The sequence below is a fragment of the Podarcis bocagei genome (assembly GCF_964188305.1).
Source record: "Podarcis bocagei genome assembly, chromosome: 5".
NCBI lineage: Eukaryota > Metazoa > Chordata > Lepidosauria > Squamata > Lacertidae > Podarcis > Podarcis bocagei.
The window spans coordinates 43,694,548-43,711,224 of record NC_138129.1 but is presented as its reverse complement, the minus strand read 5'-3'; the positions used below and the strand labels follow the sequence as shown (position 1 = coordinate 43,711,224).

At 43.1% G+C, this 16,677-nt stretch overlaps 1 protein-coding gene across 2 annotated transcripts in view; it reads left to right on the top strand.

Annotated features, from left to right (window-relative positions):
- The first annotated feature begins 3,625 nt into the window (after positions 1-3,625).
- Positions 3,626-16,677, top strand: part of NFASC (neurofascin) — a 177,334-nt gene continuing 164,282 nt past the window's right edge. Inside the window, exons 1-2 of one of the 2 annotated variants that reach the window (XM_081193378.1) lie at positions 3,626-3,822; positions 14,286-14,352. The gene's annotated coding sequence lies outside the window, so the exon portion shown is untranslated. The remainder of the gene's footprint in view (positions 3,823-14,285; positions 14,353-16,677) is intronic. The other variant, XM_081193373.1, reaches the window with a different exon arrangement.

The window sequence follows — 16,677 nt, the reverse complement described above, 5'->3', positions numbered from 1 at the left end:
CACACACACACACTCAGCATGTGTGTACCCCAGCTGAGCTGGGATGGGGTAGTTATGGTGGTGTAGCTCAGCTGAGCTGATAACAGCCAGCTGAGCCAGAGATTCACTGAATCCAAAATTGCCTATCCCTGTGATTCTGAGCTCAGAATTGCTCCCTGAGGCTCCAATATGTAATTTTCAAAATATTTTCTGGCAAACTATGCAAACTTTATCTAAGATACAGTGAAATACTTGAATTTAAGATGATTTAGTCCCACTGAGATCAATGGAACTAAATCCATCTTCTTCTACTTGATTAGATTATAGCCTGATCTGTAATTCTGAATCGTAAGTATGTATGCTGTTTTATGTAGGAGGCTAGGAGCTATTGGAATACAAATGGGTTTATTAACCACCATTTCCATCTCTGACTCCTTTTTGAATTTTCTTTTAAAAGTCAACTTTTTCTTTCATTAATTGATTGACTTCCTTAACTGAATCTCACTCAATTTGGTACTTAATTTGATGTGACAAATTCATTGTTTTTCCTAAAATTTCTGCATGGTGAATATTCTCTTGAATATATTCCCATATAACAGGAGCTGTGTTTGAATGCCTTTTGGATAATAATTGAGGACATGCGGAGTCTCAGATTTCACCATACGAGGGCATGTTTTTGTGCACAGAAAAAGTACCTTTGGTGATACTTTTAGACCAGATCTTCCTAAGAACAGGTTTCAAACATTCTGCAATATTGAACTCTTACAAAGCCTTTTTTAGATGTTTATTTATAACTTTCATTTATTTATTTAGAACTACTGTGATCAACATTACACTGGAAGGTCGCAGGGCAGTGATGCGTTCATATTAAAATGAAATAATGGTACATTAAAGAGAACATTACATTGTCAAAATAATTCATCATAAACATCACAAAGCGGGAAAACCATCAAGCAGTAAAGGTTTATCCTCCTTTTCCTGGTACCTTAGTTGGGATTTACCCCACCTACTCATATTCTTTAAATAATACACCATCACACTCAGAATATTGGAAGTGTTTAAAAAATATCTCACATCCAAGAGCATTTCTATTCCTTAGTATCCACAATGCTCATTCTGAAAGCTTTGTTAAATTGGTTTTAAATTCTTCCACATTTCAAAAATCTGAATTTTATTCTGCCATTTTTCTCATTTGATTACAGTAACACGCTAGCAACACAGCCAAATCATGACCAGCATGTTCCATAAGATATTCAGATGTCACAGCTACAGATGGACTATTGTTTGTGGCACCTCCAGACCTTCTCCTTTTGTGTTCCTGAAAGAGGGTGTGTTAGAATCACGTATAACATGAGTACTACTTAAAAAAATACTTTTGCCTCACAACTTCTTGGACACTTAACGGATGGTCCGCAGGCCATTCTTTATCACCACGAGATCTAATTCCCCACATGGTAGCCTTTTGATGTCTCTCCAGTGGCATTTCTGGGCAAGTTTGACTTAAACTACTATAATTCCAGGGACAGCCTGTTTCCAGGAGTGATTAGAGTGGTGGTATTTTGGGTCACAGACTGCACATTATTTTCCAGGCAGATTACTCTACCAGCCTAGAGCCTTTCTGCTGGCTCCTGCCAGCAGGGGACTAACCACCAGCATTTCCACCCATCTGCTTGGCAGGTGGAAGTGGGAGGTCTATGCCAGCAGAGTGTTGCTGGTGTTACTCTGCAGAGGGAGGGTGGTGGAGACCCATAAAACTGGGCAGAGGGACATCTTAGCTCAATCCATACCCACTCAACCCAACACAATGGAGGGTTTGGATTGTTCTGCCAGTTTGGATTGCAAGTCAAAATGATCAATGGAATGTACCAATTCTATACAAACACCTGGAGTAAAAGTGGGAAGATCCCATTTTGTGGAGCTGCAGCTTGAAATTTGGAGCAGCAAGCAACCCCAATTTATTTGTAAGTGATGTTCATTGTTTTACATGTATAACTTTTAAATTTTCAAATTTCTTTCAATTAAAAATAAACATTTTACAAACTTATTGATATCCAAGGACTTCCCTTCACTTTCCATGGTTCATTTTATATATCTTCCATTCCTGCATATTTTACTATAACTATTCAAGTCAGTTTTCCATTTTTACACCATTCAAACATTAATTACACTGTTGAATCTATCTTAATGCCGCCAGCGTTTTCAGTTGTGTCCAATTATTTTCCATATATTCAATAAATGTTTCCCATGCTTCTTTAAATATGGTATATGTCCTTCTGGCTCTCTTATTCTATGCGTTAAACCTGCAAGTTCTGCATATTCTAACAACTTAAGTTGCCAATCCTCTTTGTCTGGGACCTCACTCATTTTCCATTTTTGGGCTAACAAAACACAGGCCACTGTTCCTGCATAAATAAACAAGCTTTTCTGACACCTAGGAATTCCCAATAAAAAGGACTCTGGTCTTTTGGGGAAGGTAATTTTAAACTTTTTTTTCCAACTCATTATAAAGAATATCCCAATATTCTTTTACCTTTTTACATGTCCACCACATATTGAAAAGGTCCCCCACCCTTTCTATACAATAAATGATGTTCACATTGTTGGTTCCTCCTGCCACTTTCCACATCTGTTTTTCGATGGTAAAGCTTCTATGAGCTGGAGCGTCCATTCTCTTAAAAGCAGCTATTAATGTCCACTTTCTATCCTGTATCAACAACCTTTCGAATAGTGCAAAAGAGGCTTAGAGGTACTTGTAATGCCACGGGTGTATGTGCATTATCAGACAATGATAGTGGAAAGTGAATTCGACCATTGTCCCACCCATTCAACACGCTACCCGACAAGCTCTCTTTCCGTCCATGAAAAATTACACTATAATAAATTTAAGCTGCCACAAAACTCTTCGTTGCCTTTGTGGCATCCAAGTAATATAACCTTTGGAAAATACTTGCTTTTTGTGCCAGTCCCACGTGTAATTCCCCCCTGCTTTAGATTAGTTACTCCTTCTTTATTACAACACAGAATCTGGGGTACCTCAAGGACTAATGCATCTTATTATGGCATCAGCTTTTGTGGACTTGAGTGGCTCAGTCCAGGAAAGCATATGCTAGAATAAAAATGTCTTTCAGGTGTCCCAAGGCTGTTTGTCGGCTTCCCCTGCTGCAACTAAGAGGCGACATTATTTATTAGAGGCTTTACCTGGTGCCATTTGCTTTTGCTCCTTCCCTATTCTTTTATTAACCCATCGTCCCCACTCAAGACCCCTGGCTAATGACTTCTCTCACTTTCTCCCCTTGCCTCCTCAGTCGGGTAATCCATCACCTCCTCCCTCTTAATTAGCACCCGCCTCCTCCCTGCCTCGCGCCTGTTATCGACCGACACGCCACTCCTTTAATTGCTGGAGGAGGAAGAAAGAAAGAGAGGGAGAGGGATCAGTAAGGGGAATCTCCGCGTGGCGCGTCGCCTGCCTGCTTTGACTGTTTGCAGGAGGTGGAAGCAGCGGCGGCAGCGGCAGACAACGAGGAGGAGGCGCGCTCCTGGGCCCTGGCGCGCACTCCCGCCACCGCTCCTCCCGGGGGCGCGCACGTGGTCCCCCGGCCGCGCGCCCGATGGTCTCTGCCCTAATGCGGGAGTCTGAGCGAGAAGGCGCTGCAGAAGGATGGGAGCTGTGCGGGGAGGAGGCGGCGGCGGCGGGGGCACCGGCGGAGAGGTCTTGTAGCCCGGCGGCGGGTGCGGAGCAGCAGCGAAGAGTATCTGGGCGGCGATGAGGCAGCTGTGAGCCTGGCCTTGCCGGCAGGGAAACAGGCAGGGGACTCAGCCCGGGCGGCGGCGGCGGCTGGCCAGGTAAGGCGGCCGCGCTTTCTCCACGGAGGTGGCTGCATTGGGCAGCTGCGGCCCCAGGCGGGGAGATCGATGGAGGCATCTTTCGCATCCCCGGCTTAGGGCATCAGGAGGTGGCGGCTCCGGTCATGCAGCAGCTAAGCAAGCAGGGAGAGAGCCAGGAAAGGGATGCAGCTTCCACCTTTGCCCTACCAAACGTCCTGATCTCCTGTCCTGGCTCCACCAGCTCATTCCCCCCCCCCAGCACACACCTCGCCCCACTGCAGACCCCAAAGGCTCTTCTTGGCCTCCGCTGCTGGTCTTACTGCAGACCCGTGTCTTGCCTGTCATGCATTGGCTGTGCACTTTGCCAAGCAGTTTCTGCTCCTCATGAGCCCCCTTGCCCCTCAGCAGGGCATCTGGAGTTGCTTTGGAGGGGGGGTATACTCTTGAGGCGGCTACAAGCTCCAGTATCCTGCTACTGCGGGTAAAGGAGAGAATGATGTGACCCAGCCTCTTGAAATTTGGCCTGCTTTCTATTGGGTGGGGGAGATGTTTGACATTTCTGGCTGATTTATTTATTTTTACTGGCAAGGAGGCTGGGGAGAGACATCCCCAAACCCTCAGACATGAGGAAGCTCTGTGTAATTCAGCTTCCTGTCATATATGAAGAATTGTTGTCTGATGCTCAGTAGGCCTTGATGCTGTGACTTTCCCAGGTAGGAAGACCCTTGGAATACAGATGCAGATGTCTCCCTTTCAGGACCAAGCTGCAGATGCATTGAATGGCCATTCTTCCTCTTTTTGTTCTGTCTTGGGTCTTTCAGTTCACTTTGATTTAAAGCAACAAAAATGGAGAATTGACTAAAATGTGTTGGATACATGACAGCTTATAGATGCTCAGTCTAGAACTCTGAACTAGCATCCCCCCTTTCCTACCTACTCAGAAGCATCAAGGCCAGTGTTTGATGCAATTTCTTTCTTTTCAATTTTGCCTATGTATCTACAGGCTCAGGTGTGGTACAGTGACGTGTTTATTTGTTGGTTGCTTGAGAGATCTTGCATGCACAGTTGGAAAACAAGCAAGAACCTCAAGCCCCATAATTCTGGATCTAAAAGGGCCCTTGGGGATTCATGGAAACCTACGGTATCCCTTTGCCTGTCAGATGGCTTTAAAAATGGGAGGGCAGAACATCTTTCTGGAGCATCTGGTACTCATTTCTGATAGGAATAGGATGCTAGAATACAGGGATTTGCTCTGGTGTGGCAGCTACAACAATATTTTCTGGGGTGGGGTGAGGCAAATATATGCTGTGTATTAAAAGCCATGTTCATCATGAGCTGTTAGGATCAGAGTTGTGGACATATTTTAAAAGAAGTGAGCTTTGCATAGGCAATTTGAGTCAGCCTAGTTGGTATTGATCAAGGAGGTGAAAGTGCTGAATCATTTGTACTTTTTCTTCTCCCAGCATGTTAGGCTCTTCAGTCCCATTATCGTCTTCAGGAAGTGCAAGATCTAGTTGCTGAATTATCAGCCTTCAGCATCTTCTTTCACTTTAACCAGTACTGGCATGGTGTGGGAATCCTTTGGACCCCAATAGGCAGCTCTTAACTTCATCTAAGTGTGACTTTAGATTGTTCTTTTTGATTTAGCTGCTCCTCTCAATGTCTTAATAACATTTATGACACAGGAAGTGTGCTTACAATATTAGCTGAAACGTATGCTTGGAAAATACTGCCAGTAGTTGAGAAAGGATTATTTTGATATTTATATATATTTTTACTTTTCAAAATGAAAGGGTCTTCCCCACTGATTCAGTCACATTTGAGGTTTAGGAATAGGTGCTTCTTGTGTCTTACTGAACACTGATCAATACCCAGTGCTGCTATTCATTACAGCTATGTGTTAACATCGAACATTTTAAAGTCCCCATTGATTTTTTATGGGAGACAGTTAAACACATGTTTAACTCTCCCACTGAAATGCATTTATTTCAGTGTTTATAGCCCCAAGTATGAAATGGCACGTTCAATTAAAATATTTGTTACCTAGAAACTAAAACTAACCTTTTTAGGGTGCGACTCTGAAAATAGTACATCAATAACCCCCCAACCTTTTGACCAACTTTATGCATATGAAGATCCAGGATGAATGTATGTTTAGACCAACACACTGACTATTTTTTTCCTGGGTCTCTACCTCTTTACAGAAATTGGATTTGGGGACCTAGACAGAACCCATATGAAAGAACAATATCTCGCAATCATCCTAATCATCTCATGGGTAGAATTAGCTAAGAGGTTGTGCTCACATTTTAAAAGGATGTTTGCAATGGCAAACATGAGTCTGTGAAAATAAGGCCATTGGTGATGAAACCTGTCTAGCCTGTGTAGCAGATTTATTTTTCTTTTGGAATGTGTTATATTCCGATAAATATATACTGTGTGTGTGTGTGATTCAACTGTGTGAATTTACTCACAAGTAGTCTCATGGACTTCGGGAGATCTGCCTGCTCCATTTTGGCTGTATGAGAGTGCACCTTCCAGATGTTTTGCAGACTTGCTTATGCCTACAACTTACACCTGCAATATGCTGCTAGCAGCCAGTGATTCATTATTCTCGCAGTAAATACACCACACTAAAAGACTTATTCTTCATCTTGGAGGTAATCCTTCCAGCTCAGACTTGGACCTTTATGTGACTATTGCAGTTATTCATCAGTCTCCAAGAATCTTTTTCAAACACCTTGTTATTTGAACTTGTAACGCGGGTAATAGTTAAAAAAAGGCCCTGACAGTTGATCTTAAAGGTTGTGATGAGGACAAGCCTGTAACTGAAGTATGCAAGGGCTAACTTTCTGCTTAACTTTTGATAGACTGGGCCTTTTGCTTTGGGCTGACATGATTTTTCTCTCTCTTTCTTGGAAGAAGAACTATATCAAGATGATGCATAAGAGGAATAGAAGCTTGCTCACTTATTTGGGTACCTTTGGCTCTTTTAGGGCAAAACCAGCAAGGATTCTGTTTCCTATGTGCTCCTGGCAAGAAGAAAAAAAAATCTCTTGATTGAGAAGCCGTCACTTCTCTTTCTTTTTTTTTCTTAACCATGTTACCCTAAAATACTTATCCATTAAGTGGACAGCTAAATTGATTGCCAGCATGATTGCTCTGTTTCCTCAGAATGTTTTGGTGCTAATCAAACTTACCGTAGCTAATCCTTTCTAAATAAATAAATACCAACTGCCGTCTCTTCATGTTCCCATGAAAATGAAGTGCACTAAAGAAAGTATGTACTGGCAATAGAAAGAAATGGCTTCTGACTCTAATAATCAACGGAGGCAGAGCACCTCCTAAAGTTTAAGAAGCCTGATTTGCCTGTTGTGTTTGGTGTTCCCTGGGACTGATAGAATGTGATAGCAGGGGCACTATGGCAGGAAATCCATTTTATTTATCTTAAGGCTTTTTCATGCTCTAGATTCTAGAATGTGGGACTCTGTCGTCCTATATTTATCTAAAGTAATTGCAGTATATAGTGCTCCATTATAGAACAGTACAGGACAGCCTCTTTTTCTTTCTTTTTAAAATACACATGGCCTGGGGAACAAGAACATTTGGCTAAGCAGAAATTCAGGTTGTTGAGCGTGCCTGAAAATTATATAGGGTGACTTTAGGGAGAAAACACAGTGCATTTTGGTAGCTGCTTCAGATTGCATATTCTGTTGTTTCAGAATGTCTCACAGCCTTTAAATATAAAGTAGGGATATATTATTCTTGCATTTTGAGCATCGCCAGGGATCCCACTTGGAGCTGCTTGACTCCAAGATAGCCTGTTCGTGTTTGTGCTGAACAGAAAGGCCCATTCTCTTTGAAAGCATCTTCAAACTCTATAGGACAATATGGAGAAGCCACAGCTCAATGGTAGAGAACATGCTTTGTGTGCAGAAGGCCCTAGGTCATAATTCTTGGCACCTCAAGTTAGAAAGGATCAGAAAGCAAGAGACAGGACATCAGAAACCCTGGAGAGCTGATGCTGGTCAGAGAAGACAGTGTTAGGTCAGCTGGACCAACAGGCAGACCTAGTGTAAGATTGCCCTATGTTCTTATGAAGCAAGTCGCTCCACACATAAACAGAGGTGTCCCTACAGTCCTCAAATGTATACCACCTCATTGTTCTCACTCTACTTCCATTTAGGTAAACTGTTTAATTGGTATTAATATAAGAGGATTTGCTACAGGGACTGCCTGAGAGAGGGGTTGCTTGGATGTCTGAACTTTTGCCCTTCTCTTTTCCCTTTTAACAATACCAGGAGATCAGTTCTGATCACAATTATTATTATAATATGAACCTAAACGACCACTGTATTTGTAGAGCAGTGTGCATGTGAATTATATCCTCCCCTGCATCAACTCAGATGGACTAGTAGACATGTGTAGTAAGAGCTTCAGCTTACCAGCTTGAGGCCTGTTATGGATGTAACTGCATACTGTTCATTGTGATCTCCATGAGCTTTGGGTCCGTGTGGCTACTCACCCTCCCATCCCATCCTCCAACATGGGCATGAGAAAGAGATAGAAAACTTTTGTTTCCGTTTTCAGTCAATCACAGTTTTAGTGTTGCATCCAAATTTGAAACTGTGGTTGATCTTAACAGCAGTTTATTGAAATAAGCAGTTTATTGTAACAAGCCAGGGTTTATTATCTGGAAGAATCATTATGTGATTCTGCTTTCTTCAGTCTGTGTATGGCAAACTTGTCTATAACGTAAGCGTTAAATGTGTAAGTTCCTCTATAGCAGGGATGTCCAACAGGTCAATCGGGATCGACTGGTCGATCCCCGGGAGGTTCTGGTTGATCGCGGTCTCCTTTTCCTTTGCGGTGGCATAAGAGCATCTGACCCCACCTGCTCGCCCCGTCCTTCTTTTTCGCATAAACGTTGGAACGGAAGATGGAATTTTTGCTGTTAGGTAGATTGTTTTGTTAGCGAACTTTTGGTGAGCGACTTTTCCCCTTTCCCTTTACTCAATTTTGACATTTTCGTCTCAAAAACGCGGCTTTCCTACCTAAAAAAGCTCAACAACTTTGACCTGGACCCCCCAAAAGGGGTAGATCACTGCCAGTTTTTTATTCTGTGAGTAGATCACAGTTTTTTGGGAGTTGGACGTCCCTGCTCTATAGGAAGCAAGTGTGTGGAGTGTGAGGAAGCAACTTTCTGACACCCACCAGCTGAATAGTGTTATAAGAATTTTAAGGTCTTAGATGTATAATAAATGTTCATGGATGTACCAAGCAAACACGTACATAGATATATGGACCACATGTCTGAGGCAGCACAGGAGGGCAGTCCTGAAACCATTTTAACTCCCAAACTGACCAAATGTTTCTCTGCAAGGAGGGAGGAAATGAAAAAAAAAACCTTCCCATTGTCTCAGGAATTAAGTAATTACCATCTCAAAGGAATGGCCAGACTACCAGAAAAGGCACTCGGATAAGGGATTATCATATAACCTGGCAGACAGGAAAAACAACAACATTCAAATTTCTGTTGTAGACTGCCTTTTCTGTGATGTATGTATGATGTATGGAGGGGTGGTCTTGAGCTCCAGGGCAGGGAATTGCAAAATGGATATATAAGGCCTTGTGCACCATTGATTGAGGTCTTTCTCCTCTCTCCTGCATGTGGGGGAGCAGCCTGTTGCAACAGTCAATAAAGAACAGGCTTACTAGCTGCTTTGCTTCTCAGTATTCTCTGGTTGGTCTCTATTATTTTCTCCTACTGATAGAGAACCTACAAAAGGACTCTATATGGGCTATTGGATATCCCATGAGGGAAAAGGATCACTTTTTTTTACTTATATCAGTGGTTACACTGACTGCATAACCTCCAACATTTCTCCAATTAAGTAGTCCATAATGATTATTTTACCATTTATACCCCACACATCTTACTGGGTTGACCCAGCCACTCAGGGCAGCTTCCAACATATATAAAAACATAATAAATCATTAAACATTTTTAAAAAGCTTCCCTGTACAGGATTGCCTTCAGATGGCTTGGGAATCGGATAACTCCATACCCCACAACATTTCTCCAATGAAAATAGGGACATCCTAAGGAAAAGTGGGACATTTCAGGCTCAAATCAGAAACCAGGAAGGCTTCTCTAAATCAGGGACATTCTTGGAAAATAGGGACACTTGGAGGGTCTGTGACTGTGTGTGTTACATCACTTTTACACTTATCTCTACAGAAGAAACTTGAGGTAGGTCTAGAAAAGTTCCAGATGCCACCATTCCTACCAGGAAGGGGACCTCTTTTGTAGTAATGCTCTTCTGCTGTTAAATATGGTAGTCAGAAATTTAGAGTGTGTAGACTTTCCTAAGATTGAGATGTAGGAAAGCTGCATTTGTTAGTATTTCTGTCTGCCATGCAATAATTAAAGCCCTGCTAGAAGGTGTAGAAGGAGACTAAAAGCCCCATTGTCCTGTCAGGCAGCTATCTCTAAACTAATATTCAACGTTTGCCCCTTCATGGATCTTTAAAAACATGATAGCAGCAATTTGATATAGTCACAGAGGTGCTGCCTGGTTATTCTGTGCTATATTTCATCGCTGCAGGCTGGCATCATGCAACTGACTTGATGAACTGGCTCATTCTCTGTGCCACACATTCTCATTTTCACTGACTCAGCTGTGTCCTTTGCCTGGTGAGCAGCTCATGCTCTCTCTGCAGAAGCTAATGCGTGTTTTAATATCTGTTCACCAAGGCGCACTTCTAATTTGTTTCACTGAACTCTGTGGTTTTTAGACCTTGGCTCCTTAAGACTTCTTTTAAAGAGTCAGAACTGATTATATTTTAATTTTTTTTCATTTAGTCGCAGGGGGGCTCATACCGTTCTGTGATTTTAACGACTAATCCATTCTCTTGTTCACAATACCTGCTGCAACCACTGTGGTTTGTATGTGGAGTGTGTGTATATCTGTGTTTGCATATTCACAAACAGGATAACTGGGCAGATCAAATTGCATGGTCTGGGTTTTAATTAGAGAGTTTCACATCCATCCTTGCTTAACAGGTCCCCTACAGCGGATCTGTTCACTTGACAGCAGTTAGGCAGCTGCAGTGCTGAGATCATTGCCTAGTGCAGTGTTTCCCAACCTTTTTTGGGCAAAGGCACACTTGTTTGATGAAAAAAATCTCGAGGCACACCACCATTACAACCCCGTGACGTCAGCGCGCAGCGTCACGCCGGGAGGGACGCACGAAAGTGTAAGTTTCAATTTTTTTTCCTCCCCCTTGCCGGGGAACCTCCAAGCTTTGGGGGTGGGGGGGGAGGAGGCAGCAAAGCGAGGCAGGAAGGAGAGCGCGGCTTGGCTGGGTGAGCTTTGGCAGGGGCAGGGAATGAGAGCCGCGAGGCGGGCGCTGCGGACGGAGGCGCTGCCCGCCGAGCTCGCAGGCAGCCAGGCAGGCAGACGGTGAGAGCCCCGCGCTGGGCGGCCTCTCCTCGCCGCCGCCGCCCCGCCTCTCGCCACCCGACTCGCCCGCCTCCCTCCAGGCAACATCTCGCGGCACACCAGGCAACATCTCGCGGCACACTAGTGTGCCGCGGAACAGTGGTTGGGAAACACTGGCCTAGTGTTCTGATGGGCATTGTCTCCTGCTCCGCCTGTCTGTCTGTCATATCCACCTGTTATCTTTTGTTTTGCACTTAGTTGGGGTTTTCTTTTAAGCTGGGCTAATCTTGATTTGTTCTGCTTCTGTCGAAAGGGGAGGCCCCCTAATACACAAACAAAGTTCTACAGTGCCAGTCCCATATCAAAAAAGCACCTAGTTGGCTGTTCTTGCTGCCAGAATTACAGGGCAAGCATGTGTATGTCTGCTTGGAAGCAAGCCCCACTGAATACAAAGGGGTGTACTTTCAGGTATGTGTTTTTAGGATTACAGGCTTCATCAAAACAATCTGTTTATCAGAATGAAAACAAAAAACTAGCAGGTCTTATCTTTGTCTTGTCCTTTGGGCATGGATGCTTAGGCCATTTGCACACTATTGAAAGCACATTCAAAACACATTTTGCTTGGAGAATTCTGGGCACTGTAGGGGTTGCTGGAAATTGTAACCCTGTGAGGAGTAAACTACAGTGCCCAGAATTCTTTGAGCAACAAAATGTGTTTTAAAGGTATAGTGTGTACACAGCCTTTCCTGTTCCCTAAATTTCCTTGGGTATTGTATTTTATTAAGATCTGCCACCCCCCATGTTAATTCCCCCGAAAACAGCCTGTCAGAACCCACAGGTAGACCATTCCTTCCCCACCCAAACCCTTCAACAGAGCAGCTTCCAAAAAGTTTAAATTGCAATAAAATAAATCAAGAACATAAAAGCACTGCAATATGAAAGCAGTCAGTGAGACAGTATCTTATCAAAGCTCATTACAGTGGTGCCTCGCAAGACGAAATTAATTCGTTCCGCAAGTTTTTTCTTCTTGCGAGTTTTTCGTCTTGCGAAGCACGGTTTCCCATAGGAATGCATTGAAAATCAATCAATGCGTTCCTATGGAGACCGTCCGGGGACAGAGGGGAAGCGCCGCTCTGTCCCCTCTTTTGAAACAAGGGGCTGCGGGGAGAAGATAGCTTCTCCCCGCCGCCCCTTGCTTCAAAAGAGGTCCGGGGACAGCGGGGAAGATGCGCTGTGCTTCCCGCTGTCCCCGGACCTGGGGCTGCGGGGAGAAGATCGCTTCTCCCCACCGCCCCTTGCTTCAAAAGAGGTCCGGGGACAGCGGGGAAGACCCGCTGTCCCCGGAGCTTGCGGGGCAAGCTTCGTTTTGCGAAGCAAGCCCATAGGGAAATTCGTCTTGCGAGGCAACTCAAAAACGAAAAAACCTTTCGTTTTGCGAGTTTTTCGTCTCGCGAGGCGTTCGTCTTGCGGGGCAGCACTGTAGTTCCTTTATTTATCATGTTGGAAATAGTGTGATTAGTAATAGTATTTAAAGCGAACCATCAAGGGCTATAGGTTTGCTCATTTCCCTAGTAACTCATGTGTAACTGTCAATTAAGTTCTATATGATTCTTGTTAAATAAAAAAATTAACTGTAAAACTATAAATATTTAATTGCATCCTTTTACCTGTTTCCAGTTCTTTCTCTCAATCATTTGGGATGGTTGCATGAGCCCTCCTGGAAGCACTTTCAGAGTGGGTTTATTTGCTGTCATTGCTATGCTAATTGAATACTTTTATTGAGATTGAAGGAAACAAATGTTATGAAGGAATGGGTTAAATAAAAATGAGGCTTTTACAGTATCAGACCTCTTATAGGGATTACTGTGCATAGTTAAGAAGATAATAAGCAGGAGATTAAAAGCCTTATGAATAGGAATACCATGGGATGAATGATTCAGGTGAATATTTTTAAAGGTGATTCATGAGAAGCAGCTTTGGTCTTGGAATTCACAACTGAATTGTAGGACTATAGTCTTGGGTGTATGATTTCAATCTCAAAAACTGAATCCCAGAGATGTGGAGTAATCAGAAGCTCACGAGGTTCTGTGTAGTTCCCGATATTTATTAAAAGGCTCTCTCCCAAGTAAGTGAAGGAACATTTCTGTCCAAATGAAATATTTAAACTTTAAGAAATGTGTGTGATGGAAGCATATACATCAAGCAGTGTTTATAATGCAAAATAGTTTGACTTTAATATTGGCATCAATTTTACAAGAAAGCATAACTAGACTACCATGTTTTGAGTTCTCTGCCTCCTCTTGTTTAGGCTAAAGGCTGAAATGAAAAGGCTAAAAGCATAGAACCCTCAGAAATCAACCTCTTTCTGAACCGCAGTGGCTTCACTATTCAGTGGCTGCATGTAGACTAACCCAATTGCTTCCTGAAATCCTGTAAATAGTAATGTTGGAAGTGACTAACTCAAGCAAAAGGTTTTCTTGTTGCTTGCAGGTGTGGAATGAGTGAGGTTGGAGAACAGATGTAGGGATTGCAACAAGCTACTAGGATAGCACACTGCGGGGCAGTTATTCCTTTATTACCTTTTAATATGAGCTTATGAAGCACATTGAGTTGTATTAAGTGCTGTACAAGATGTTGTGTTTTATAATTCCCTTCTGAAACAGCTTATTGAAAGATCTCAGGAGGCAAGGGAGGAACAGGAAGCAGGAAAATGCACAGTAATTCTGATATGCTTACTCTTTGAGTAAGCTTTCTATATGTGCTTTGAGAAGTGTGTGTGTAATTAAGCAGCAAGCGGAATGGGGAGGTAGGGGAGTGAACATGGGTGGTGGCAGGGGACTGTACGTCTTTTGCCATCAGTTCTACATGTGTTCATACCTGTCAAAATAGATACCAGGGTTTTTGCTTCCTCTCCCCACATTCCTTTTCACATGTGTGGTAAGAAATGGCCCATGTGAAGCAGCTACCAACTATATATTCAAGATTGAAGAGTTGATACTTCTCTATCCTCCTTCTCCCTTATCTCAACTTCTGCAGGCATTTTCTCTGACTTACTGTCAATCTGCATGTGCTGTGCTTTGAATGCCCTGTACCAGCATTTAAGGTAAGGGTGTCAGTTTGCTTGTATGTTTTAAAGCTATTTCTGCAAGCATATCCCATGCCAATTCAATCAAAGATTTCCACCCCCAGTTTATCCTATGTTTCATTCATTTTAACATCCAGTAAACTATACTATAAACATGCTTGGTGTACCTAGGGTGCAACTGCCATATACAGTTGTAATAGCCCCCCAACCTACTCTTGAAATCAAGGACTCCTCTCCAACAGAATTATCAGTGCCTCTATAAAACTACAGTTCCCAGTGTTGCTTAAGGAAACACAATTATACATTATACAGTGGTACCTCGGGTTACATATGCTTCAGGTTACATACACTTCAGGTTACAGACACCGCTAACCCTGAAATAGTGCTTCAGGTTAAGAACTTTGCTTCAGGGTGAGAACAGAAATCGTGCTGTGGCGGCGTGGCAGCAGCAGGAGGCCCTATTAGCTAAAGTGGTGCTTCAGGTTAAGAACAGTTTCAGGTTAAGTACGGACCTCTGGAACAAATTAAGTACTTAACCCGAGGTACCACTGTGTGAAGTTAAAGCCGGCTGGAGTATGCACTAATGCATTCAGAAGCATGTGCTGCTTGTTAAATGCTTTAATCTAGGTAACAGATGCACCCAACATGCCAGAAGTCTCCAAAACACCATTTACAAACACGACACATTATAAAGTACCAGTCTGCAGCTCTCCTATGCATACAGATCTGTGTTACACCTTTTTGCTCTGACTTTTGGCACTTAAGTTCCATATTTTAGGACCCACCTTATTTCTATAATTGTAACAGAGGGAATTCAGGGAAGTCCATTGGGTATATCGAAATGCATCTGTTGTTGGCATCTGTCTCGAGAGACAGTGGAGTGCACCTCTGGAGGTGAAGCCAAATCACTGCATTAGCGGCACTGAAGTGACCTCCTCTGGGGCGCAAGCCCAGGGCTGTGTGTATGGAGATTCTGGGGTGCCCAGACGATAAGACCCTGCCTTCTCAGCCTCACAGATGTGGTCCAAAGGAAAGCAGAGCAATACGATTAGCACCAGCTTGGGTGCAGGAGCTGCCAGAAGGAGGCATACAAGGCACCATCCAACTGTCTTAGGGACTCAACTCCGGATTTGTGTAGAGTTTACTCCTTGGCCTTTTCTTCTCCCAAAGATATTCTGCAAGGCAGTGGAGATTTAGGGTCAGTGTTTTCCTTCTCCTGAATGGGATACCTTCCCAGGTTGACAAGCCCTATCTGTCCTCTCTACTGAACATGCAGAAACTGCCTTCTTGACTGTTGGTCTCGTCTGATCAATCTGCCAGAGCCTGTCTTCATATGCAGGAGAGGTCCTTAACTCATGTATGGTTTGAGATTCATCAGCTCCCCTCACCTCGTTTAGCCAGCCAGTTGAAGTTGCTTCTGTGGTGTGGCTGCTGTCACAATAATTTCTAGGTGATTGCAGAGTGCAGGGTGGGGAAAAAGGTGGACAAACTACCCCAGAAGGAGCACTACATGTCCCCCACCAGAGGTACTACCCCTCTCCTAACACCCCATATATCCCAATTAATCTAATTCAGAATTATTAATGTGGCACTTTTCTCTGTTAAAAATATTCAGAGCTGCCTACAATAGAAGCCATCCAAATAATAAAACAAATGAAATCAACAGATCCAAAGCAGCAGCAGGTATCGGAATCAACAGAGCAGTTTAAAAACCTCCTATAAGATCAACAAGATAAAAGCAACAAAACCACACATCACCCTTTAAAATCTTTGGAATTTTTTTGAAAGATGGAAACTGTCTTCCTTTAAGAATGTTGGTGCTTCATTGATTTGCCTGTGAAGGTGCTCCATACAATTCCAGTCACATGTCCAGTCCCACCCATGTAATCTTCTGCAAGCCTCAAAGCAGATCTTAAACTAGCAGGTTTATATGTGGGGAGAGGGTCCTATGAATATAGACAAATGCAGACATTTGCTTGCTTGGTGTTGCATCCTTGGTGTTGCATCAAATAAAAGAAAAATGCAAAGGTACCAAATAATGGAGAAGCGGATGAAATAAATGTGTTGAGCTCAATTATTTTCCAATCATTTGCAATAGAGTTGGGGACCACAGACTCAAGTTTGTTTTGCTTAAGAGTGCCCTTGAAGAATGTACTGTAATCAGAATACATTGGACTCAATAAGCACAGCTTTTTGCACCTGGAGGATTCTTCCCTATACCCCCCACCCCCGCCCCATTAGTAAAATACTACCATCTTGATTATATTTATGCAGACAGCTAGTCTGAGTTGTAGAATCATACCACTTAATATTCATTGTATCACTTCTCTCTAATCAAGTGTT